Source organism: Meriones unguiculatus, chromosome X, assembly GCF_030254825.1.
Source record: "Meriones unguiculatus strain TT.TT164.6M chromosome X, Bangor_MerUng_6.1, whole genome shotgun sequence".
In the NCBI taxonomy this organism is placed as follows: Eukaryota; Metazoa; Chordata; class Mammalia; order Rodentia; family Muridae; genus Meriones; species Meriones unguiculatus.
This window is the reverse complement of record NC_083369.1, coordinates 135,166,452-135,191,643: the sequence shown is the minus strand read 5'-3', so window position 1 is coordinate 135,191,643 and position 25,192 is coordinate 135,166,452. Positions and strand designations below refer to the sequence as shown.

General features: G+C 39.1%; 1 protein-coding gene across 4 annotated transcripts in view; it reads right to left on the bottom strand.

The window, feature by feature from the left end:
- Window positions 1-25,192, bottom strand: part of Glra2 (glycine receptor alpha 2) — a 252,354-nt gene that overhangs the window by 2,109 nt on the left and 225,053 nt on the right. The window lies entirely within an intron of this gene.

Below are 25,192 nucleotides of genomic sequence, written 5' to 3'. Positions count from 1 at the left end.
TTTATTTCTATTTTATTATTCAGGTATCTTTTTTCTTTTCTCTTTTTTTAAATTTTATTTTATTTTATTAGTTACACTTTATTCACTTTGTATCCCCCCATAAGCCCCTTCCTCCTCCATTCCAGGTCCCACCCTCCCTCTCCCTTCATGCATGCCCCTCCCCAAGTCCACTGATAAGGGAGGTCCTCCTCTCCTTCCTTCTGATCTTAGTCTATCAGATCACATCAGGAGTGGCTGCATTGTAATCTTCTGTGGCCTGGTAAGGCTGGTCCCCCTCAGGGGGAGGTGATCAAAAAGCAGGCCAATCAGATTATGTCAGGGGCAGTCCCTCTTATCGAATGGCAGAGGAACACTTAAAGAAATGCTCAACCTCACTAGCCATTAGGGAAATGCAAATCAAAACAAACCTGAGATCTCACCTTACACCATCAGAATGGCCAAGATGAAAAACTCAAGTGACAACACATGCTGGAGAGGTTGTGGAGAAAGAGGAACCCTCCTCCACTGCTGGTGGGAATGTAAACTTGTACAACCATTCTGGAAATCAATCTGGCGCTTTCTCAGATAACTAGGAATAGCACTTCCTCAAGATCCAGCCATACCACTCCTAGGCATATATCCAAAAGATGCTCAAGTATACAATAAGGACATTTGCTCAACCATGTTTGTAGCAGCTTTATTTGTAATAGCCAGAAGCTGGAAACAGCCCAGATGCCCCTCAACTGAAGAATGGATGCAGAAATTGTGGTACATCTTTTCTCTTTTTTTAATTAAATTTTTATTTTTTGTATTAATTAAAGTTTATTCATTTTGCAGCCCAGCTGTAGCCCACTTCCTAGATCCCTCTGGATCCTACCCTCCGTCCTTCATCTCCTTCCATTCCCCTCTCCAAGTCCACTGATAGGAGAGGTCCTCCTCCCCTTCCATCTGACCCTAGCTTATCAGGTCTCATCAGGACTGGCTGCATTGTCCTCCTCTGTGGCCTGGCAAGAAAGGGATTTGACCAAGAAAGGGATTGGTCAAAGAGCTTGCCACTGAGTTCATGTCAGTGACAGTCAGTCCCTGTTCCCCTTACTAGGAAAACCCACTTAGATGCTGAGGTGCCATGGGCTACATCTGAGCAGGGGTTCTAGGTTATATCCATGAATGATCCTTGGTTGGATAGAATGAAGATTAACTATTCATTATTTGACATGTATATTAGTAGCAATGACAGTTTTTCTAGTATTGATTTTTAACATTGATTCTCTGGCTAGCAATAATCTTTACCATATATAAACATAATCTTTGAGTCAATACCAGTGATGTTTTATGCTAATTATTTCTACACAAATTAGATATAAGACAGAAAATAGTTTTTATCAGTTGTTCTGAAAGGCAAATCACCTTAGAAACAAATCAGAGTGTATAGTTGAGTCAAAAGAGGAAATTAAGTGTTACAATTTAATGGCTTACTTGATACCAACTTATTCCTAAATAGCCACTGGTCAAATTATCTTCTCTTTTAGCTAGCTTTACTGTTTCTTACAATACTATGTAATCCTCCACTGCATTTTTTAGATTACTGATAATGCTAATGTTGTTTTCCAAAATACAAGAAAACTTGTTATTTATATTACTTTCATCATTGTTAACTGCATGTATGTGGAGCTTTCAGTAATGTACAAAATGTATGTCAAATAGAGAACATTGTACATAATTCCAATGTAAGCTCATCCATATCTCAAATGTGAGAAGTGAGCAGGACAGATTGTACCTAGTGCATTCAAATGAGGTTTTAAAGTCACAGGAGAACCTGGATAGGTAAAGGAGATGGTTGGTATTTTAGTCTACTTCACCGAGTACAAAATGAGGGGAGCGATAGCAGTGCATAGATTAAAATGATGTGGAAGCACTCCAGAAAGGCTAGGTTAGATTATAGTTCAGATGAGCCATTGCAGAAGTCAGGAAGGAGAACAGATTGACTTCCATGTGGCTTACTTAGCCACATGCTACTTCTCTCTGTGAGAAACACATGCTGCTTGCAAATGAGTAATAGAGTTCAGTAAGGTCCTTAGAGCCTTGTTTCATCAACCCACTCATGATAAGGTGCCTTTGGGGAGAACAGCCTTAAAGATGGCTAATTATTGCATTGCAACCTGGTAACGACTTGGAACTTGAGCTAGAGAGATAGTAGGTAAGAGTAATTGTTAGAAAATTCATGCCATCATTTGCCAAATATATCTGGTCTTTTGGAAAATCAGACTAGAAAGCAGAGGGCTTGTTTTATTTCATAAATTCATTATTCATTGTTTGTTTGATTGATATTTATGTTTATTTTATTATTGTTTTAGAATTTCATGCATGAGTACTGCATTTTCAAACCATACTTCCCCACTCCAACATATCCCATATCCCCTTCTCAAACTCATGACCTTTTCTTTAATTACTATTGTTACATATGTTTGTCTGTTTAAGTAAGTACAATCTGCTGATTCCATCCAGTATTGCTCATATGTACATAAGTTTAGGGCTGACCATTTGGGATCAGATAACTTATCAGGGGTCATCAATGGAGAAGTTTGATTCTCCCTCTGTTGCTCTCCATCTAGGGGCCGGGCCTTGGGAGATTTCCCCTATTCAGTTTGGTATATCAACTAGTGTGGTCATTGTGCAGTTTAGTTTTAGGATTTTTATGAGTACAGCTCCCTGTCATATATAGAAGATACTATCTGACAGCAGATGTCCTGATCCTCATTGAATCTTTCTACCACCTCTTGTGCAATGTTCTCTGAGCCTTAGGTGTGAAGGTTGTGTTGCAGATGTATCAGTTGGGGATAGATACCCCATAGTCATTTGTTCACTACATTTTTACCAGTTGGGTAATGGTCTCCATTTGCTACAAAATGAAGCTTCTTTGATGAGGGATGAAAGTTCCAATTATCTGTGGGCATAAGAATACATATTTAGAAGGTTGTTGCCAATTATACTGGCTTTTGGACATCAGATTAATATGTTCTCAAGAGTCCATGACTTTACCAGCCATGGGTAAAGTCCATGACTTTACCAGCCCATATTTACAGTATCAGACATGAATTATTTGTTTTTCTTATTAACAACTGAATCTAGTGCAGTCAGTAAGAACATTTGTTATAACTTTCAGCAAATTTAGAATTACAATGAACCAGACCTAACTTCTTGTATAAAGTAATTGTGAAACTGCTACTTTATAAAGCCATCTCTCCCTACTGTGATTCTTGTTAAATTATCCTATAAAAGTTAGCTTAATGATCGATGCCACACTGATTACTAAAAGCTAATGGAGAGGTTTTCATTCAGAAACAATTGAGTGTTGATTTTTTGTCAAGAATTGGCCTAGGTTTCATGAGACATTTAATGTTTTTGTTGGGTGGGAAGAACTCTACTTGTATAGATTTTCAGAACACAATGGGAGAGATAACCTAAAGGTATTAACATATAAGGAATATGGCAAAGAATATTCAGCCTGACACCTGAGTGGTCCCATGTGCACAACTGTATGAACTCAGTAATAAATGGTTAAACTGAAATCACATTGAAATATTATATATTTGTTTTCCTTAAAATGGGAATGCTTTAGACTTATTCTTATTCCTGTAGCAGCCTACTTGCAGGAGTTCTTCCTATCCTACTTCCATTCCCTGGAGCCTCTGTCTCTTGATGAAGACCAAGCTAAGCTCTTTCCCTCTGAGCTATCCCTGATAGTCCATATCCATTATTTCCTCAGTTACAGATCCTTAAAAACACTTTTTGCCTGGAGGCCCCAATAGCCACACAAGGCTGGGACCCAGGTAGGAAATTTTCACAATCTTTTCTGTTCTTGATTATGATCTCCGCTGACTTAGTCCCATAGCAGACTGCCTGTAAGATGCCTTCTTTCCACCTGGCCTTCATTCCCTGAGGGCTCCACCTCTTGATGGGTGTGGACCCAGAGTTTCCTTAGATTTTTACAAAGCCCCTCTCAGCATTTCATCCTACCCCATCTTCATTCCTTTCTGTCTCTCACTGGCCTAAAGAACAACTCTCTATCAAGTACCACACATCTATTATATTTACCTAAGATGCAGAGTAGGCAACAGCAACCAAAGAATGGAATATCTACCCATAAAGGACAAGACTATTTATCAACACCAAGAAATATTTAAAACCTTATAGTTCCAGATGCATAGATCCCAGTACAAAAACACAAATATGAACATTAAAGACTTCATCAGAAGTTCGTATCTCTACTAGAATAAGTATTGAAAAATGCAATATAACTAAAATACAAGAAAAGGACTTCAAAAATGCAACCATGAATATGTTCAAGGATGTTGAAGAGGGTGATAAGGAGGATGAAGTCTATAAAAACATGGTTTAATGAAATAATTAAAACAATTCCAAACACAAAACTCAGAAATTAACAAAGAAATTGAATCACTACAGAAAACTCAGACTAAAACACAGCTAAACATGAAAAATTGAAGATGTCAAATGAGAACTTCAGAGGTAAGCCTCACCAACGTATTACAATACATAGAAGAGGGACTCCCAGATGTTGAAAACATAAAATGGATAGCTCATTCAAAGAAAATGTTAAATCAACAAAATAGGTGAATTATTTAATTGATTCAAAGGTTCAAATAAATGTTGTAAAATATGGAATAAAAGGATGTATTAACCACAACAGTGCATTCTTAATGGTCTGAAGACATTTCATGCAAGAAAGGGAGCATATGGGTAATTAAGAAGAGAGATTTACTCATCATAATGGTTATAGGCAGCCTCAGGTTTTCTGACTGCTATTTTTTAAGGTAAGGTAAACAGAGACTGTTAAGACAGGGTGAGATCTCATTCCTAGGATGAGATTCAACTAGTGAAGAGGGAAAAGATAAACACTCAAATGTTTCTTACTACCATTAACCAGCATGTGAGTCACATAAAAATTCTATAGAGATCCGGACTGAGAATTTGTATGCTTGGGTCTTAGATTTAGCTCAGAGGCTTATGGACTGTGTTGATCTCAAAAATGTACTTTGTTTTTGTTTTTGTTTGTTTGTTTGTTTGTTTACAGATCACAGATGCCTTATGACAAAAACGTGAAGATAGCACTAAAGCCATGGATTCCTGGTATGGCTGTTGGAGAATTTTGAAAATATGCTTATGTCTGCCTCTCATCACATTCCCTTCAAGACCAATTGGATTGGACACTCTGGGGGTGTTAATTTAGGACCTACAGGTTTTAACATCCACAGATTCTAATGTAAAATGTTTGAAACCACTGGCTTTGATGATTTCTAATGCCTGTCTCTAGAAGGTACAGAAAATTCTATATTATTAAGTCTAAAATTATTTTTTAAGTGGAAGCAACAATTCACCATGTTTCTCTTTATCTGCCCATGCTTATTCTGCTTTTCTTCTTTCCATGACTACAGAATCTCACAAATTCCTATTCTCCCTTTTAAGAACCATTTAGAAATTCATGATTAAGCATATATCACTGCATGAGAGAGATAATATTCATTTAAGTTCCAAAATCTAAAAGAAAATAGAAGTAGTTAGCTAGTAGTCTATTTTTAGCACATAAAACAAAAAAGTTTTACATATGGACAACTATGTTTCTTTTCAGACTGTTTCATTCATATCATTTCTTTAGCCTTCTGCCCACTCTGTAAATGGACAGCTAAAGAGATTAACTCATTCAATTAATACTAGAGGTAGACTAGAAGGATACCACTTTTGAATATCATAATTTTATACATTGTCATGCAAACTGTGGGCTTAGTGAATAATGAGCAAGGTGTAATTTTCGGAGGGTTTCCAATGCTTGAAAACTCTTTTCTCATTCATTCAACAGTATTTAATATATTCTTCCGAGCCTAGTTATGGTTAATTAAATCAGTTCTTTAAAATTTGCTGCCACAAAATTTATTTGTTGTAGTGAGGAATTATCTACTTAATTATGGATATACAGGCAAGATGAATGCTTGGTTAAGGGTCTTCTTATTTACTTTTATAATTTTTTAGTGCTTTTTAAATTAAATATAGAAGATTAATTTTTTTCCCATCCAAGGATATGGTATTGATTTTGAAAAACATTATTGAAACTGATTTGGATTGTTGTTGTTACACTGAATGGCTAATTTATTCGGACGGGTCTGATGCTCTTTGGGTGGATGACACCTAAATGAACATCTGTACAAAGTCCCAATTTATTTCTAATATCAGAGATCAGACCTCTACTCTTGCCTGATGCGTCTAAAACAAAAAGGGGGAACTGTAGAGAGCTGCGGAATGCTATGCCTTAAAGATGGAGCTGGTTTCTGCCTTCCACCTTCCCGATGGTGAGTGCTCTCTGTCACAAACAACTCCATATTTGGCTAAGGCTGAGGATCTGGCTTGCTTCCATGTATGTGGACCTATCTGCATTGCCCCCGTGGCACGCCTGGGTTGGCTACCCAGAGGCTATTTAAACTGTGGGCTGGCTTTCCCCGGGGTCCGAGGATTGTTCAATGTTCCTGAATAAACTGCATTGAAAAAAAAAAAAAAGAATAAAATGTTATAGCATTATGACAAGATTCCTATGAGGGAGCAAAATGGAGGTGAGAATGAGTCAAGGGTAAACTGAAGGTAAAATAAGGAACAATCTGTATACATGGCCTGTAATTATGCCAACTAATGTAAGTCGGATTCTTCTAGTTAGGAAAAAAATTTAGCTCCATATTTTTCTAATTATCTGGGAACTGCTTAATTCTCATTTAGAAGGACAAATAGAATCGACACTGGAAGTGGTTGAAGAGAGGGAACAGGATGGAGCCTACCATAGATGTCCTATGGAAGACTTCCCCTACCAAAGGCTTGAAGCAGATATCTGCTGAGACTCAGAGCCAAACTTTGGGCAGAGTGCAGGAAGTCTTATGGAAGAGTGGGGGGATAGAAGGTTCCAGAGGGAACAGAAGCTCCATAAGAAGACCTACATAGCCAACAAATCTGAGCCCAGAGCAGGCCTGTGGAAACTTTTGTACCAACCAAGGACCATGCATGGAGAGAACCCATGCCCCTTCCTCCGATATAGCAGATAGGCAGCTCAGCCTCTATGTATTCCCTAGTAAGGTGAAGAGGGGCCATCTCTGACATAGATTCAGTTGCCTGCTCTTTGCTCTTCCACCTGGCAGGGTGTTCTTGTCAGGCCAAAGAGGAAGAGGATGCAGCCAGTCCTGATGAGACTTGATAAGCTGGGGTCAGTTGGTAGGGGTGGAGGGCTTACACTTTCTGAGGACTATGGAAATGGGAGGGGGAAGAGGAAGAGAGGGTGGGACTAGGAGGAGACAAAGGTGGGGACAATGATTGGGGTGTAAAATGAATAAATTAAAAATAAATTTAATTTAAAAATAACAAAAAAAGAGATTTTTCTCAATTTGGGTGAATCTCACTTCCCACCTCCATGCTGTAAGTTTCCATGGATTGATAGTTATGAATAGATAAATAGAAATAGAAATAGAAATGAATAGATAAATATAATTTGTTGATTTTGACTAAAGATTATTTACTTATATATGTAGTCAGTGTCACTGGGAGACCAACCTTCTCAATCACAAAAGAAACTGAGGCCAAATGGTTCTGTAATGATATACTATAAATAAATGGTATAGTTGAGATTCAATGCCAAGTTGGTCTGAAGAAAAACTATAGGATTTCGAAGACACTAAAAGTCTTTGACTTTTATGAACTTTTGTCTATATTAAGCCCCAAATGGTTTCTTTTCTCAATTATAGATGATTAATCTAAGATTTTCAGAATGACATTGAAATTAATAAAATGAAACATAATTCATTGTTATTTAATGATAGGTGATAAAATAAATCAAATTTTCAACCATTTGAGCAGATTAGAGAGATAATTTCTCTACAAGAAATCTATACCCATGGATCATTTTTTTCAAGAGAAAATTTTGATACAATTGTTTTTTTCCCCTTTAAATAGTCTCACTTTGTAATCCAGGCTGGTCTTTAACTTCAGAGTCTCCAGGCTCAATCTACCAAATGTTGAGATTACATACTTTCCCCCCATTATGTGCACCTATCATTGGTTTTTGAAGAAGGGATTGCTGAGTTTCATTTATTAACTAGTTGTCATTTATCCATTTATATCTTATCCAATATTTATTGGATTTTTTTATGTTCTAGGCAAATGGTAGGGAGATGGCAGTGAGTAAGAAGAAAAAAATCTCTGATTTTTCTTAATGTTTGCATTCTATTGGGAAAATGGTAGTTAACCAAAACTATATACACAGTTGCATATAAAATGCACCTACACACACACACACACACACACACACACACACACACAAATCACCTGCACATTTCTAAAGTGGATTTCAATTTATCAAGGTCAAGTTATAGTGTAAATCACTAGATGGACGATTATGCCAGTCAGTGAGAAAGAAGATGGTAAAGGAGGATCATTTTTGGCTGAGTTAAAATATTATTGAGATGGAAATGTTTAGGGTCAACTCACTTGGAGGCATATACTTGGTAACATGTAAATCCATGACTGGCTGGCTGCCTTTCTACCTAAAACTATTTTCAAGACATAAATCCTAAAGATGGCTTGTAGTAAAAGCCAACCTTCATCCAAAATATTTAAAACTCAAATTTTAAATATTTTTTTAGTTTTTGTTTTCATTTTTATTTTACATAGAGCAATTTTTGTGAATGATCATGAATCCAGAATAAATTCATAATTATTCTGAAGATCTACTGATATCCAGCTGAATATTCCAAAGCTTTATAGAGGAACTGTCCTTTGGATCTTTGGGTGAGAATCCCATAAACTTATCCTGGAGATCCCTCTCAAACTGTTCATGGGATTCTGTATTTCTTCTTGAATGGGCCTTTGACTTGCTTCTCATCAACAGACTATGATTAAACAGACATTAAGTAATTTCAGAAGCTTGGTCAAAGTAAACACTGGTGTTTCCTTCTGGATTGCTAGAATGTATACTTAGACGTACGTGTCTCTATTTCAGTTGTCTGGCTGCTTTGAGACAATTAAAGTGTGAAAAAAATGATTCCATGTGGAGATACCAAATAAATAAGCTCTGAGACTAGGTGAGATGAGAAAGATATATGAGCAGCTCCCAAGTGTTTCAGCTCCTTCTATTGTCTAAGTGCATCCAAGGTAACACTCTATGCTGAGCTGGCTCAGCTGATACCTTCCCCATTTCTTGGCACATGGTAATTGTGGGAAACAGAGAACTGAAAACTGTTATTTTAAATTATTAAGATTTGAGGTGATTTATTATACAGTAATATATAGCTATATTCGTAACCAATAGCATCCCCCAAACCTAAATGTTGTAGCATTGTCTCTGGGTTAGGCACCAGGCAGAAGCTGGAAGGGTCTCAAGAATATGGTTGTAAGACTGGAAGGGGAAGGAAGCACTTGTTGCAATCCAGGAGAAGGTGCAAAGTTCACCCACTATATCTTGTGATAACATGAAAATAGTAAATACATATTATAAATGTGATGATGAAGCTAAAGAGATTTCCAGACAGAATATTTAGGGGTATTAAGTGTACAGCTAGAAGTTAGAAGAAATATAAAAAAATGTTGAGAGTCAATTTCTTCCAGCTTTCGAAGAGTCCTTAAATAAAAAGAGGCCTCAAGAGAGAGAGAGAAAAAAAAATATATATCCAGAGTGGGTCTATAAGATTTCTTTGTTAAAACTCAAGAAATATCTAGACAATTGCCTTGTGAGTTTATGGTTTTAACAGACGACAAGTCTTACTAGAATTCTAAGAGTGTGCCTGGCAGATCATCTCCTTCAAATAAGTAACATACTAAGAACACTGAGATTCTGTGCCACAGAAGCCTATAAGGAAGGAGGCTTGGGTCAAAAAGTTAGTTTTCTTTCTGTTTTTGTGTTAGAGTCTCACTGAATAATCCAGACTCTCTACAAACTCACCATCATCTTGCCTAAGATCTATTCCCTGCTGTGCAAGGAATACAACCATGCCTAGCTCAAGAAAGGCTCATCTTTAATTGACATATAATAACCATAAGCATTTATGAAGAATAATGTAAGGTTTTGATAAATGTATCACTTGTAATATCTACAGCAATTTAAATCATCCTGTAACATATTTTCCATTTGTGGGTAACAGCATTTACATGGTTCTCTTAGCCATTTTGAAATACATAACACATTATTTTTAATTTAAGCATGCTGTGCTGTAGATCTCTAAAAACTGCACTTGTCACAGATAGTGGGCTTATCCCAAAGAGATTTGTGGATATGACTTCTGTGTAATGACATGAATTATAAATTTATATCCTCAAAGCTCCAGCAGGTAAGGGAATTGTATCTTTTTGGCTTGAAAACAACAAAACAGTAAAAAAAAAAAAAAGGTTTTTAGAGCCCTTAATCTTCTGTTGGTGGGGAAAATAGTTTAAAAGCGTTACTTAGTTACAAACAAATGCCATGTCTTAGGAAAAAGCACTATTCAGATAACAGAATAAGCACCCAAAGAACAGAAAAAACAAACAAACAAACAAACAAGCAAACAAAAAACACAGAACAACTCCCAAGGATGTATCCCTAGTCAGGGACCCACTAACCCCAGGCTTTCCACATTTTAGAATTCTCATTAATCAATGATTGCTATGCATCACTTTCCCCCCAGGATTTTGAACAGAAATTTCTGTAGCAGTACATGGATATCCATTTTGTCTGTTGGATATGCTGGGCAGGTATTTTATTTTTAAGGTCACAAGGCTTCATAGTAAGCTCTCCTCACAGGGCTTAACCTGAGGTGTCTTCTCTGAGGTAAATGGTACCATCCCAAGTTTCGAAATGAGTTTTTATTCAATGACTGTATTCACCTTCATCTGTGGAGGCTTTTATACATCCTCAACTAGTTTTTCTTTTTTTAAAAATTACAACACTAACAGCAAGAAAAGTAAAATAGCTTTCTAGTTTATTATTCATGTAGATATACATTTTTTTGGTCATTGAGGTTATGTACAAGTGTGATTTGTGTTCATGACAGAGTGGATTTTGCCAAGTGGGGTGGACAGGGTACTGAGGCAGTATTTATTTGTCAAAATTGGCTTCTAGCACACCTTCCACCCACATGTTTTCTTCAATGAGACTTTGCAACTCTTCTTACCAAGAGTTTGAGATCTGTACTTCCACATACTGAATCAGGGAATCCTGTGACTTGCTTGTAACTGAAAAAATGCAGTAGAATGACACTTTCTGAATTTCCATGACAGTGTGCAAAAGGAGATAGAACTTCTTTCCTGTTCTGTGGCTCATTTGTGTTTGTACTCAGGAGCTACTGTATAAAAAGCCCCTCTACCCTGCAGCTGCCATGTTCAAAGGAAGCTACGTCGTGTGAAAAGGTCATATATGGTCACTCTCATTAGCAATCCTAGTCTTAGGAGCTCTCAATCTAGACACCTGACATGTGAGTGAATAAATTTACAGATGTCTAACTTTGAGGTGTCAAGTAAGAGACAACCTTTGAGTCTTCCAGTGGAGACTTCAGAAATCATTAAACAGTGAAAAGTCATCCTTACCCTGCTGTTCTCAAATCCCTGCATACAACACTATGCTGATTGTTTGTGTCATTGAGTTTGAAGTGATTTATAACACCCAGTTACTGAGACAGGCTGCTTGAGTCATTGGTGTGCCAAAATTTTTCAGTTGTATTGGTTAGTACTTAAAACGGAAGTCTTGGCATAAGATAAAGTTAGACATATTATGAAAACATAGGCATGAGTGTGTTCTGTAGTAAATGCTGTTTTTGCTTTTAAGATTTGAATGTTAATTGCTCAGTGCCAAATGGCCAGCCCTAAAAGCATACAAGTAATATAATATAGACTGAGAAAGTTATATTTAGGAGTATATTTGTATATGAATATATGTGTGTGTATGTAGGCACATATGTGAAAAAAAAGAGGCATGGATTTGAAGGAGAGTAGGGAGAATTTGGAAGGAAGAAAAAGAAGGGAGAAATGTAATTATATTATAATCTCAAAAATAAAAATTTGAAAAAATAAAAACATAAAATAGACATAAAAATTGCAGTCTTGGGACTGTACAGACAGATCAGCAGTTAAGACTGCATACTGTGGGGAACAGAGCTGAATGGGGAACAGAGCTAAACAGAGAATTCTCTGTAGAGGAATACCGAATGGCAGAGAAGCACTAAAAGAAATGCTCAACCTCACTAGCCATTAGGGAAATGCAAATCAAAACAACCCTGAGATTTCACCTTACACCCATGAGAATGGCCAAGATCAAAAACTCAAGTGACAACACATGCTGGAGAGGTTGTGGAGAAAGGGGAACCCTCCTCCACTGCTGGTGGGAATGTAAACTTGTACAACCACTCTGGAAATCAATCTGGCGCTTTCTCAGACAACTAGGAATAGCGCTTCCTCAAGATCCAGCCATACCACTCCTGGGCATATATCCAAAAGAGGCTCAAGTACACAAAAAGGACACTTGCTCAACCATGTTTGTAGCAGCTTTGTTTGTAATAGCCAGAAGCTGGAAACAACCCAGATGCCCCTCAACTGAAGAATGGATGCAGAAATTGTGGTACATCTACACAATGGAATATTACTCAGCAAGGAAAAATAAGGAAATCATGAAATTTGCAGGTAAATGGTGGGATCTGGAAAGGATCATCCTGAGTGAGTTGTCCCAGAAGCAAAAAGACACACATGGTATATACTCACTCATATAGACATACAACATAGGACAAACCCACTAAAACCTGTGCATCTAAAGAAACTAAGCAAGAGAGAGGACCCTAACTAAAATGTCCAATCCCCATCCAGAAAGGCAAAGAGGATGGACATCAGAAGAAGAAGAAAACAGGAAACAACCTAGGAACCTACCACAGAGGGCCTCTGAAAGCCTCTGCCCTTCAGACTATCAAAGCAGATGCTGAGCCTGATGGGCAACTGTTGGGCAGAGTGAATGGAATTTTAGGTAAGAACTGGGAAAAAGTAAGAGCCAGGAGTCATACTGTGCAGACTGCTCAGACCCTGAATAACCATTTAGCCAATGTAGCTCATGCCTTAGTTGTACATAAAGGAATTAATGCTCAACTAAAAGGAAGCTTGATGGTGTTCAATCAGAGGATTGACCTCGTGCAGGAGCAAATTGATACCCTATGGCAAATCACTCAACTTGGCTGTCAATGAAAATATGCTGGGGGGCGGAGCCAAGATGGCGACTAGCACACACAGTTTCTGAGCAGCAGTGGGATACCTGATCTTCTGAGTTGGAGAATGGAAGGACCCCCAACCCAGGAACACCACAGCGAGGCTTTCTGAAAAACAGGGAACATTGCAGGAGGTGAAAACTTTGGCCTCTGGTCACCTGGAGACTTGCTTGGGGAAGGAGAGAAACGATCCTTTGTTCTTGCTGCACTCCCATCCCCCAGACCTCCTTCCTCCTCGGCACAGCAGCACAGCGGACTCGTCTTTCTCAGAACAGACCTAACTGCCTAGGGTATACAGCCGCTGAGACGGAGCCCCAAGCACTTTAGCGGCAGACAAAAGCCAGCAGTACGTGTCCCAGAGTCCCAGATTCGCATAGCGGCTGCACCATCCTCCCAGGGCGCGAATCTGCTAGACACCATACTAGCTCTGCAGGATCGCCATCACTGACGGTACGGCCCGCCCAATCCCACAGTGACAGAGAATACGCTATACACTCACCAAAACCAGGCAGAAACGTCATACAACCTGGACACACCAGGCGCTGGGCCTCCCAAGCTTGGAGAGCACAACGAAGAGATCCCAGGACTTCCCAGAAAGCATTGGGACTAGCAACCCAGTCTCCAGTTACAGCGGGACGTGGCGGCGGAGCAGCACTGAACTGGCGGGGCACCACAGCCCTCCAGTTTAAGACTAACCAGGGCCAAACCAGAGAACAGAGAGCCTGGTTACCCCATCCCTGCTGAAGTGACCACCCTGAAATCTCCAGCTGCAGCAAGACCTCAGAACCTGGCAGTGACAGCAGCACAGAACTGGCGGAACACATCAAAGAAGCAGGGCCAAACCAGAGAGCAGAGAGCCCCGGATACCATGATCTCTGCCAAGAGACCTGCCTGTAAGTGAGTGCACACTTGAGAATCTGCAGTTCCCCAGATCCTGGGCCCTTCTAAATCAGAAGCCAGGCATCGAACCCCCCTCCCACCCACATACCCACTTTGGGAAACAGAGGGACACTAGGGACATTGAAGTTCCTGCCCTGTGGGTCTGATTGAGGAGTTAAGACAGTTAATGCCAGAAATTGTGCTGCGATCATCATTAGCGCCTGCGACATATACAGTGCAGAGCCCCTCCCACACACTCAAGGGTTCAACATTAGCCATCACTCTGTCCCTCGAGAAACTCATCCACACACACTTACACACACACACACACACACGCTTGCATTTGCCCCGTTTGCGCCTGTGTACTTTCCTCCCACAGGTACAGCTAGTCCTCAGCACACGCTGAGAGTGCTCAGCTTCCTGAAGAAGCCTCCAGATACCAGAGAGAGACAGCACCAGTCTGACCTGCAGAATTCAAAAACAAACAGGGAAGGTTTCAGATAAGCCAATGGCCAGGGGTAGGCGAAAGAACACTTCCAACATAAATCAGGACATCATGACTTCACCAGCAAACCCCAAAATCGATGGGTACTCCAATTCAGCAGAAGCACAGGAAAATGATTTTAAAGCCATGCTTGCCCAATTATTTGAGGCTCATAAGGAGGAAATGAACAAGTCTTTCAAAGAGATGGCCAGTCAATTGGAGGCAAAGAAAGAAGAAATAGACAATATCCTTAAAGAAACACAGGCAAACATAGCCAAACAAATAGATACACAAGTAGAGGAAAAATTAGTGGCATATAAGAAGGAAATGAAAAAAGAAATAGAGGCCATGGTAGAGAGACAGGAATCCAAATTCAAACACATGAAAGAAATGGTGCAAGGCATGAAAACAGAATTAGAATCAATAAAGAAAACACAAAATGAGAAAACCCTTGAGCTGGAGAACTTGGAGAAAAATCAGGAACCACAAAAGTAAGCATCACCAACAGAATACAAGAGATGGAAGAGAGAATCTCTAGAGCTGAAGACACACTTGCAGAAATGGATAATTCTCTCAAAGAAAAAGTAAAATCAGAAAAGTTCCAATCACAAAATATCCAAGAAATCAAGGATGCTATGAAAAGACAAAATCTAAGAATAATAGGAATTCACGAAAAAGAAGACTCCAGACTCCAAGGTCCAGAAAATATTTTCAAGAAAATCATAGAAGAAAATTTTCCCAACTTAAAGAAAGAGATGTCCATAAATATACAAGAGGCCTACAGAACTCCAAATAGACTAGACCAGAAAAGAAACAAATCACATCACATCATAGTCAAAACACTAAATCTACAGAACAAAGAAAAGATATTAAAAGCAGCAAGGGGAAAAGGCCAAGTAACATATGAAGGTAGACCTATCAGAATCACACCGGACTTCTCATCAGAAACTATGAAAGCCAGAAGGGCCTGGGCAAGTATCGTGGAGACTCTAAGAGATCACAAATGTCAACCCAGACTACTATACCCTGCAAAGCTTTCAATCAACATAGATGGAGAAAACAAAATATTCCATGACAAAACTAAATTTACACAATATCTACACAGCAAACCATCCCTACAGAAGATACTAGAAGGAAAACTCCAATCCAATGAAAACAAATTCACCCAAGAAAACAGGGCATACAGATAATGTCCCAACAAAAATGAAAAGAAAACAAGCAATGAAACAGGGTTAGATCATCGACTCCATTACAAAAGGAACTAACATGCATTGGTCACTATTATCTATCAATATCAATGGACTCAACTCACCAATAAAAAGACACAGGCTAACAGAATGGTTAAGGAAACAGGATCCAACATTCTGTTGCATCCAAGAAACACACCTATGCAACAAAGACAAACACTACCTCAGAGTAAAGGGCTGGAAAACTGTTTTTCATGCAAATGGTTCCAGAAAACAAGCTGGAGTAGCCATCCTAATATCTAATAAAATAGACTTTCAACCCAAGTTAATCACAAAAGATAAGGAGGGCCACTATATTCTCATCAAAGGAAAAATCCACCAAGAGGACATCACAATCTTGAGTATCTATGCCCCAAATACAAGAGCACCGGCATTTGTAAATGAAACATTATTAAAGCTTAAATCATACATTGATCCTAATACCTTAATAGTGGGAGACTTCAACACTCCACTCTCACCAAGGGACAGATCAACTAGACAGACACCAAATAGGGAAATAAAAGCTCTCACAGAATCCCTAAATCAAATGGACCTAATAGACGTCTACAGATCATTTCACCCAAACTCAAAAGAGTACACCTTCTTTTCAGCACCGCATGGAACCTTTTCCAAAATAGACCATATAGTAGGCCACAAAGCAAGCCTCAACAGATACAAAAGGATTGAAATAATCCCTTGTATACTATCTGACCACCATGGACTAAAGCTAGACATCAACAACAACAGAAACAACAAAAAGCCGACATGCACATGGAAACTGAACAACTTACTACTACAATGACAGCTGGGTTAAGGAAGAAATAAAGAAAGAAATTAAAGACTTCCTAGAATTCAATGAAAAGGAAGGCACAACATACCCAAATTTATGGGACACATTGAAAGCAGTGCTCAGAGGAAAATTTATAGCACTAAGTGCCTGCAAGAAGAAATTCGTAACATCACATACAAACAACTTAATGGCCCAACTGAAAACCCTAGAAAAAAAAAGAAGCAGATACACCCAAGAGGAGCAGACGGCTAGAAATAATCAAACTAAGGGCTGAAATCAATCAACTAGAAACAAACAAAACTATCCAAAGAATCAATGAAACAAAAATCTGGTTCTTTGGGAAAATCAACAAGATAGACAAACCCTTAGCCAAACGAACTAAAAAGCAGAGAGAAACTATCCAGATCAGTAAAATCAGAAATGAAAATGGGGACATAACCACAGACATTGAGGAAATCCAAACAATTATTAGGTCATACTATAAAAGCCTATATGCCACAAAATTTGAGAATCTAAATGAAATAGATAATTTTCTTGAAAGATTCCATCTACCAAAACTAAGTCAAGATCAAGTAGAAAGACTGAATAGCCTTATATCTCCCAAGGAAATCGAAGCAGTCATTAACAGTCTCCCCTCCAAAAAAAGCCCTGGACCAGATGGCTTCAGCGCAGAATTCTACACGACCTTCAAAGAAGTGCTAACTCCAATTCTCCTCAAGCTATTCCACAAAATAGAAACAGAAGGAACACTACCAAACTCATTCTACGAAGCCACAGTCACCTTAATACCTAAACCACACAAAGACCCAACAAAAAAAGAGAACTTCAGGCCTATCTCTCTTATGAACATTGACACAAAAATACTCAATAAAATACTTGCAAACTGAATCCAAGAACACATCAAAGATATCATCCAACATGACCAAGTAGGCTTCATCCCAGGCATGCAAGGGTGGTTCAACATACGGAAATCCATCAATGTACATAAACAAACTGAAGGAGAAAAACCACATGATCATCTCCTTAGATGCCGAAAAAGCATTTGACAAAGTCCAACACCCATTCATGTTTAAAGTCTTGGAGAGATCAGGGATACAAGGCACATACCTAAACATAGTAAAGGCAATATATAGCAAGCCTATAGCTAACATCAAACTCAATGGAGAGAAACTTAAATCAATCCCACTGAAATCAGGGACAAGACTAGGCTGTCCATTGTCCCCATATCTCTTCAACATAGTACTTGAAGTCCTAGCCAGAGCAATAAGACAACTAAAGGAGATCAAGGGGATACAAATCGGAAAGGAAGAGGTCAAAGTGTCACTATTTGCAGATGATATGATAGTATACATGAGCGACCTCAAAAATTCAACCAGAGAACTCCTTCAGCTGATAAACACCTTCAGCAAAGTGGCAGGATACAAAATCAACTCAAAAAAATCAGAAGCCCTCCTATATACCAAAGACAAAAAGGCTGAGAAAGAAATTAGGGAAACAACACCCTTCACAATAGCCACTAATAACATAAAGTACCTTGGTGTGACTCTAACCAAGGAAGTGAAAGACCTGTTTGAGAAAAACTTCAAGTCTCTGAAGAAAAAAATCGAAGAAGATATCAGAAGATGGAAAGATCTCCCGTGCTCATGGATTGGTAGGATTAACATTGTGAAAATGGCCATACTGCCAAAAGCAATCTACAGATTCAATGCAATTCCCATCAAAATACCAACTCAATTCTTTACAGACCTTGAAAAAAAGATTCTCAGCTTCATATGGAGAAATAAAAAACCCAGAATCTCCAAAACGATCCTGTACGACAACAGATCATCTGGAGGTATCTCCATTCCTGATCTTAAGCTGTACTACAGGGCAACAGTAATAAAAACTGCATGGTATTGGCATAGAAACAGAAAGGAGGATCAATGGAACCACATAGAAGACCCAGAAATAAATCCACACACCTATGAATACTTGATATTTGACAAAGAAGCCAAATCCATTCAATGGAAAAAAGACAGCATCTTCAACAAATGGTGTTGGACCAACTGGATGTCTACATGCAGAAAAATGAAAATAGATCCATATTTATCACCATGCACAAAACTAAAGTCCAAGTCGATCAAGGACCTCAACATAAAACCAGATACCCTAAATCAATTAGAAATAAAATTGGGGAACAGCCTAGAACTCATTGGCACAGGAGACAACTTCCTGAACAGAACACCAACAGCACAGGCTCTAAGAGCAACAATCAATAAATGGGACCTCATGAAACTGAAAAGTTTCTGTAAAGCAAAGGATACCGTCATCAAAACAAAACGACTGCCTACAGATTGGGAAAGAATCTTCACTAACCCTTTATCTGACAGAGGACTAATATCCAGTATATACAAAGAACTAAAGAAGCTGAAAAGCAGCAATCCAAGTAATCCAATTAAAAAATGGGGAACAGAGCTAAACAGAGAATTCTCGACAGAGCAATATCGAATGGCAGAAAAACACTTAAAGAAATGCTCATCCTCATTAGCCATCAGGGAAATGCAAATCAAAACGACCCTGAGATATCACCTTACATCCATCAGAATGGCCAAGATGAAAAACTCAAGCGACAACACATGCTGGAGAGGTTGTGGAGAAAGGGGAACCCTCCTCCACTGCTGGTGGGAATGTAAACTGGTACAACCACTCTGGAAAGCTATCTGGCGCTTTCTAAGACAAATAGGAATAGTGCTTCCTCCAGACCCAGCTATACCACTGCTAGGTATACACCCAAAGTTTGTTCAAGTACACAAAAAGGACACTTGCTCAACCATGTTTATAGCAGCTCTATTTGTAATAGCCAGAACCTGGAAACAACCCAGATGTCCATCAACGGTGGAATGGGTACAGAAATTGTGGTATTTTTATACAATGGAATACTACTCAGCAATCAAAAAGGAGGAAATCATGAAATTTGCAGGCAAATGGTGGGATCTAGAAAAGATCATTCTGAGTGAAATATCCCAGAAGGAGAAAGACAAACATGGGATATACTCACTTATATAGACTTATAAGATATGATAAACATAATGAAATCTATACACCTAAAAAAGATAATCAATTGAGCGGACATGGGGTAAGATGATCAATCCTCGTTTAGAAAGACAGATGGGATGTGCATTGAATATATGATAGGAGTCTACTGAGCGCATCTGAAAGACTCTTAACTAGCAGTGTTTTCAAAGCAAAGACTCATGACCAAACCTTTGGCAGAGTATAGGGAATCATAAGAAAGAAGGGGAGTTAGTCTGATGGGGAAAGGATAGGAGCTCCACAAGGACCAAATATATCTGGGCACAGGGTCTTTTCTGAGACTGACATTCAACCAAGGACCATGTATGGATATAACCTAGAACCTCCACTCAGATGTAGCCTGTGGTAGCTCAGTAACCAATTGGTTTCCCAAAGTGAGGGGAACAAGGACTATTTCTAACAGGAACTCAATGACTGGCTCTTTGGTCTCCCCACTCCCAAGGCAGGAGCAGTCCTGTTAGGCCACAGAGGAGGGCTTTGCAGCCAGTCCTGAAGATACCTGATAAAACAGGATCAGGTGAATGGGGAGGAGGTCCTCCCTATCAGTGGACTTGGAAAGGGGCACGGTGGAGATGAGGGAGGGAGGGAGGGACTGGGAGGGAATGAGGGATCGGTACAGGGCTGAGATACAGTTAATAAAATGTAACTGATAAAAAAAATAAAAAAAAAACTGAAAAAAAAATATGTGGGAACTGTGTAGAAATCGTTGTGTCAATTACAAGTTTCTCAGAAATAATAATAAGAATAATAAAAACTCTGTTCTTAAAAAAAAAAAGAAAATATGCTGGACTTTGAGTCACTAGCATATAACATGAGAATTTTTCCTGTGCTGCAAATCTGTCTAAACAATTGTCGAGCTATATTTTAGGTAATTGGACTGGAGAATTCGATACTACGATGGAGCAGCTGAGAGTGGCCATTGTCACAGTAAATTCTACCAGAGTGGACGCAGGACTAGCCACAGGATTATCATCATGGATTGCTGCAGCCATGAATCATCTGAAGGAATGGGCGGGCATGGGAGTGTTAGCAGGCCTTCTGGTGTTGGTCTCCTTGGTTTGCCTGTGGTATATATGCAAGATTAGAGTCTCACAACAGTGTGATGCAGCCATGATCATTCAGGCCTTTACAGCCATTGAAGCAGGACATTCTCCCCAAGCATGGTTGGATACCATAAAAAGCTAAAATGTTAGGCTCAGGATGCGAGGCTAAGCACTGCACTCAGGGTCAGCTGTTTTGGACCCAGAGAAAAGCATGTCTGATTGCATGCAGGTTGATGCCCCAGGTCCTGCCTCTGAGAAAAAGGTATCAGATGGGTCTGATGCTCTTTGGGTGGATGACACCTAAATGAACATCGGTACAAAGTCCCAATTTATTTCTAATATCAGAGATCAGACCTCTACTCTTGCCTGATGTATCTAAAACAAAAAGGGGGAACTGTAGAGAGCTGCGGAATGCTATGCCTTAAAGATGGAGCTGGTTTCCGCCTTCCAACTTCCCTATGGTGAGTGCTCTCTGTCATGAACAATTCCACATTTGGCTAAGGCTGAGGATCTGGCTTGCTTCCATGTATGTGGACCTATCTGCATTGTCCACGTGGCATGCCTGGGTTGGCTACCCAGAGGCTATTTAAGCTGTGGGCTGGCTTTCCCCAAGTTCCGAGGATTGTTCAAGGTTCCTGAATAAACTGCATTGAAAAAAAAAATAAAAACATAAAATAGACATAAAAATGGCAGTCTTGGGACTGTACAGACAGATCAGCAGTTAAGAGTGCATACTGCTCTTGTAGATGAGCGTAGATGAGCCAGCATCAACATAGCACTATCTGGATCAGGTATCTCACAAAAACTGTTTGTAACTCCAGTTCCAGGGAACCTAACACCCTGTAACTTCTGTAGTCACCTGCATGAACGTGGTGCGCATAAACTCAAACACACACACACACACACACACACACACACACACACACACACACGCAGAGGGCCTCTGAAAGGCTCTGCTCTGCAGACCATCAAAGCAGATGTTGAGACTTATGGCCAACTGTTGGGCAGAGAGCATGGAATCTTATGTAAGAAGTGGGAAATAGTAAGAGCTGGAGAGGACAGGCACTCCACAAGGAGAGCAAATGAACCAGAAAATTTGAACACAGGAGTCTTCCCAGAGACTCATACTCCAACCAAGTACCAGGCATGGAGGTAACCTAGAACCCCTGCACAGATGTAGTCCATGGTAGTGTAGTGTCCAAGTGGGTTACATAGTAATGAGAAGAGGGACTGCCTCTGACATAATCTGATTGGCCTGTTCTTTGATCACCTCCCCCTGAGGGGGGAGCAGCCTTACCAGGCCACAGAAAATAACAATGCAGCCACTCCTGATGAGATTTGATAGACTAAGATCAGAAGGAAGGAGAGGAGGACCTCCCCTATCAGTGGCCTTGGGGAGGGGCATGCATGAAGAAGGAAGAGGGAGGGTGGGATTGGGAGGGGAGGAGGGAGGGGCTAAGGGGGGATACAAAGTGAATAAAGTGTAATTAATAAAAGTTAAAAAGATATCTAAAACAAAACAAAACAAAAAACATAAAGAGACCTTTTTTGAAATGTCAATATAAATACAGCATCAGTGGGAAAACAAACAAACAAAAACAAACAAACAAACAAACAAACAAACAAAAACTGTCTTTAAGCCAGGCCAGGTAATCTGGCCTCTCTGTCAAGAGCTACCCATATCTTTTTTAGCAATATAAAACGCAGTATCACTGCATAGGGTTCCAATATTCACCATTACAGAGATTATACTACTGAAGAACTACCTCACTATAATGATTTGTTTATAGGGGATGTTAATTCTTGCTCAAAAATACTTCTTGCTTCACCTCAATAATGATGCCATAGAAGAACACTAATGTCATAACCTGATGATATTCTCAAGGTAGCAATTTCTAAGAATTACATTTACTTATCAGTTAATCTGTTATAAAATCAAGCACAAGTTTGTTTTTTTATGAAATACATATCTAAGCTATGCAAAAATATAAATTGATGTGTAATATCTTTGATATTGTATTCAGGACTAGGTTTCTGATACATTCTTAATAAATCCTTGATAAATCTTTGTTGATTGCCTGGTGGATTTTTTTCATGTTATAGATGTTCCTTTCAATTAGCTCACATAATTCCAGATTTGACTCACATAAAATGATCTATACTCAACCGCTTCTCAAATGTCTGTGTTCCATATAGTCAAACATGATCACAATTTTTAAATTCTAGTAGGAAATGGTCTAAACTATAAAAAAAATCTGTACATATAAATATTAAGGCAGACTTGTAGATAAGTAAATATTGCAAAAGATTATGAACAGAAAATGACTGACTTCTCTTTAACACTTTAGTTATTTCAACATAAAATTATTAGTGACAGGTAAAACTTGGCTTGGCAATATCTATAAGAATTAAGACCAGGTAGTGGTCCTAATTATTTTTAAGTGGTGGTTTTAATTAGTGGTCTTGATCTATTTTTCTTTATTTTGTTCAGTAAAGAAATTATCAAAAAGACAAAAAACCTTCTTGACATTCTTTGCCTATTCAAAACAAGATGCCTTAGCAAGTTTACAGGCTTCTGGCTATTAGATTCCTGAAGCACACACAGTTCTTACTTCCAAATTTCTAAACTAAAATGCCTCCAGATAATGCTAAATATTCCCTGGGTCAGGGAAAACATAGCCCCTGAGAACCACTGCCTTAGATCAAAGACAGTGTCTGAGATAACAGCTCTCACTTCCGTCTAAAGCTCAGGGTATGGGAGGAGCTCATATATAGATGTGAGGTCTAACAGCAACACAGAATGAAGTCATTTTCTAGTGAGCTACCTCTAAGAGTGTAGTTTTCACTATCTGTTTACTTATTTAATGATGGTTTACTTATTCACAGGAATAAGACAAACATACAGAGGCTTACTGTTAATTTGTAATACAAAATAAGCACAAACGTTGCTTTATTTCTAGGCAGTAAGCTTTCTTTTTTTTAATTTTATTTTTCTTTTTAGTTACATTTTGTTAACTCTGTGTCCCAGCTGTATCCCGCTCCCTCATTCCCTCCCCAACCCCACACTCCCTCCCTGGTCTCCTCCCTGCCTCTTTCCAAGTCCACTGATAGGGGAGGACCTCCTCCCCTTTCATTTGACCCTGTTTTATCAGATATCTTCAGGGCTGGCTGCAAAGTCCTCCTCTGTGGCCTAACAGGACTGCTCCTCCCCTGGGAGGGGGGAGGTCAAAGAGCCTGCCCTTGAGATCCTGTTAGAAATAGTCCTTGTTCCCCTTACTTTGGAAAACTACTTGGTTTCTGAGCTACCACAGGTCACATCGGAGCAGAAGTTCTAGGTTATATCCATAGATGGTCCTTGGTTGAGTGTCAGTCTCAGAAAAGACCCTGTGCCCAGATATATTTGGTCCTTGTAGAGCTCCTATCCTTTCCATATGATACTAATTCCCCTTCTTTCATATGATTCCCTGCACTCTGCCGAGGGTTTGGTTATGAGTCTTAGTGTCTCCTTTGAAACACTGCTAGGTAGAGTCTTTCAGATGCCTTTTGTGGTAGACTCCTGTCATACATTCAATGCACATCCCATTTGTCTTTCTAAATGAGGATTGATCATCTTTATCTGTGTCCACTTTCTTGATTATCTTCTTTAGGTGTGTAGATTTCATTATGTTTATCATATCTTGTAGGTCTATATAAGCAAGTATATACCATGTTTGTCTTTCTCCTTCTGGGATACTTCACTCAGAATGATCTTTTCTAGATCCCACCATTTGCCTGCAAATTTCATGATTTCCTATTTTTTGATTGCTGAGTAGGATTCCATTGTGTAAAAATACCACAATTTCTGTATCCATTCATCCATTGATGTACATCTGGGTTTTTTCCAAGTTCTGGCTATCACAAATAAAGCTGCTACAAACATGGTTGAACAAATGTCCTTGTTGTGTACTTGAGCAAATTTTGGGTATATACCTAGGAGTGGTATAGCTGGGTACAGTAAGCTTTCTTTAAGAGCCCAGAGCACCCTACATTTCTAGGGTTTTCCTCAGAAACAACTATTCTGCATTAGAAGTTTACTGCATTTGTCTTTTTCTTCTTGTCTACCCCTGAAGCCACATGAACACAGGTTTCAGGCAATTTTTGCATCCTCTCTTTTTTTTTTAAATAAAGAACTCTATAAAGGAAACATTCAAAACCAGTTGTTTAGCCAGTAAATGGTATAGTTGTTCCGAAGCTTAAAGAGAAAATTTAATGTAGTAGCCATTTCCTTCAACCTTCTCTCACAAGGAGCCAAGGACATTCATTTTTTAAAATGGGTATGATTGTGTCAGATGTTGCTTCATCAAACAGGGAGAAAACAACTCCAGATTCATCTAAAAGCTTCCCCCTCCCCTTATGAGCCTGATTCCAACGAGAATAGCATTGACCAAAGACAAATGAATGCTGTGCCTTCACAAACCAAA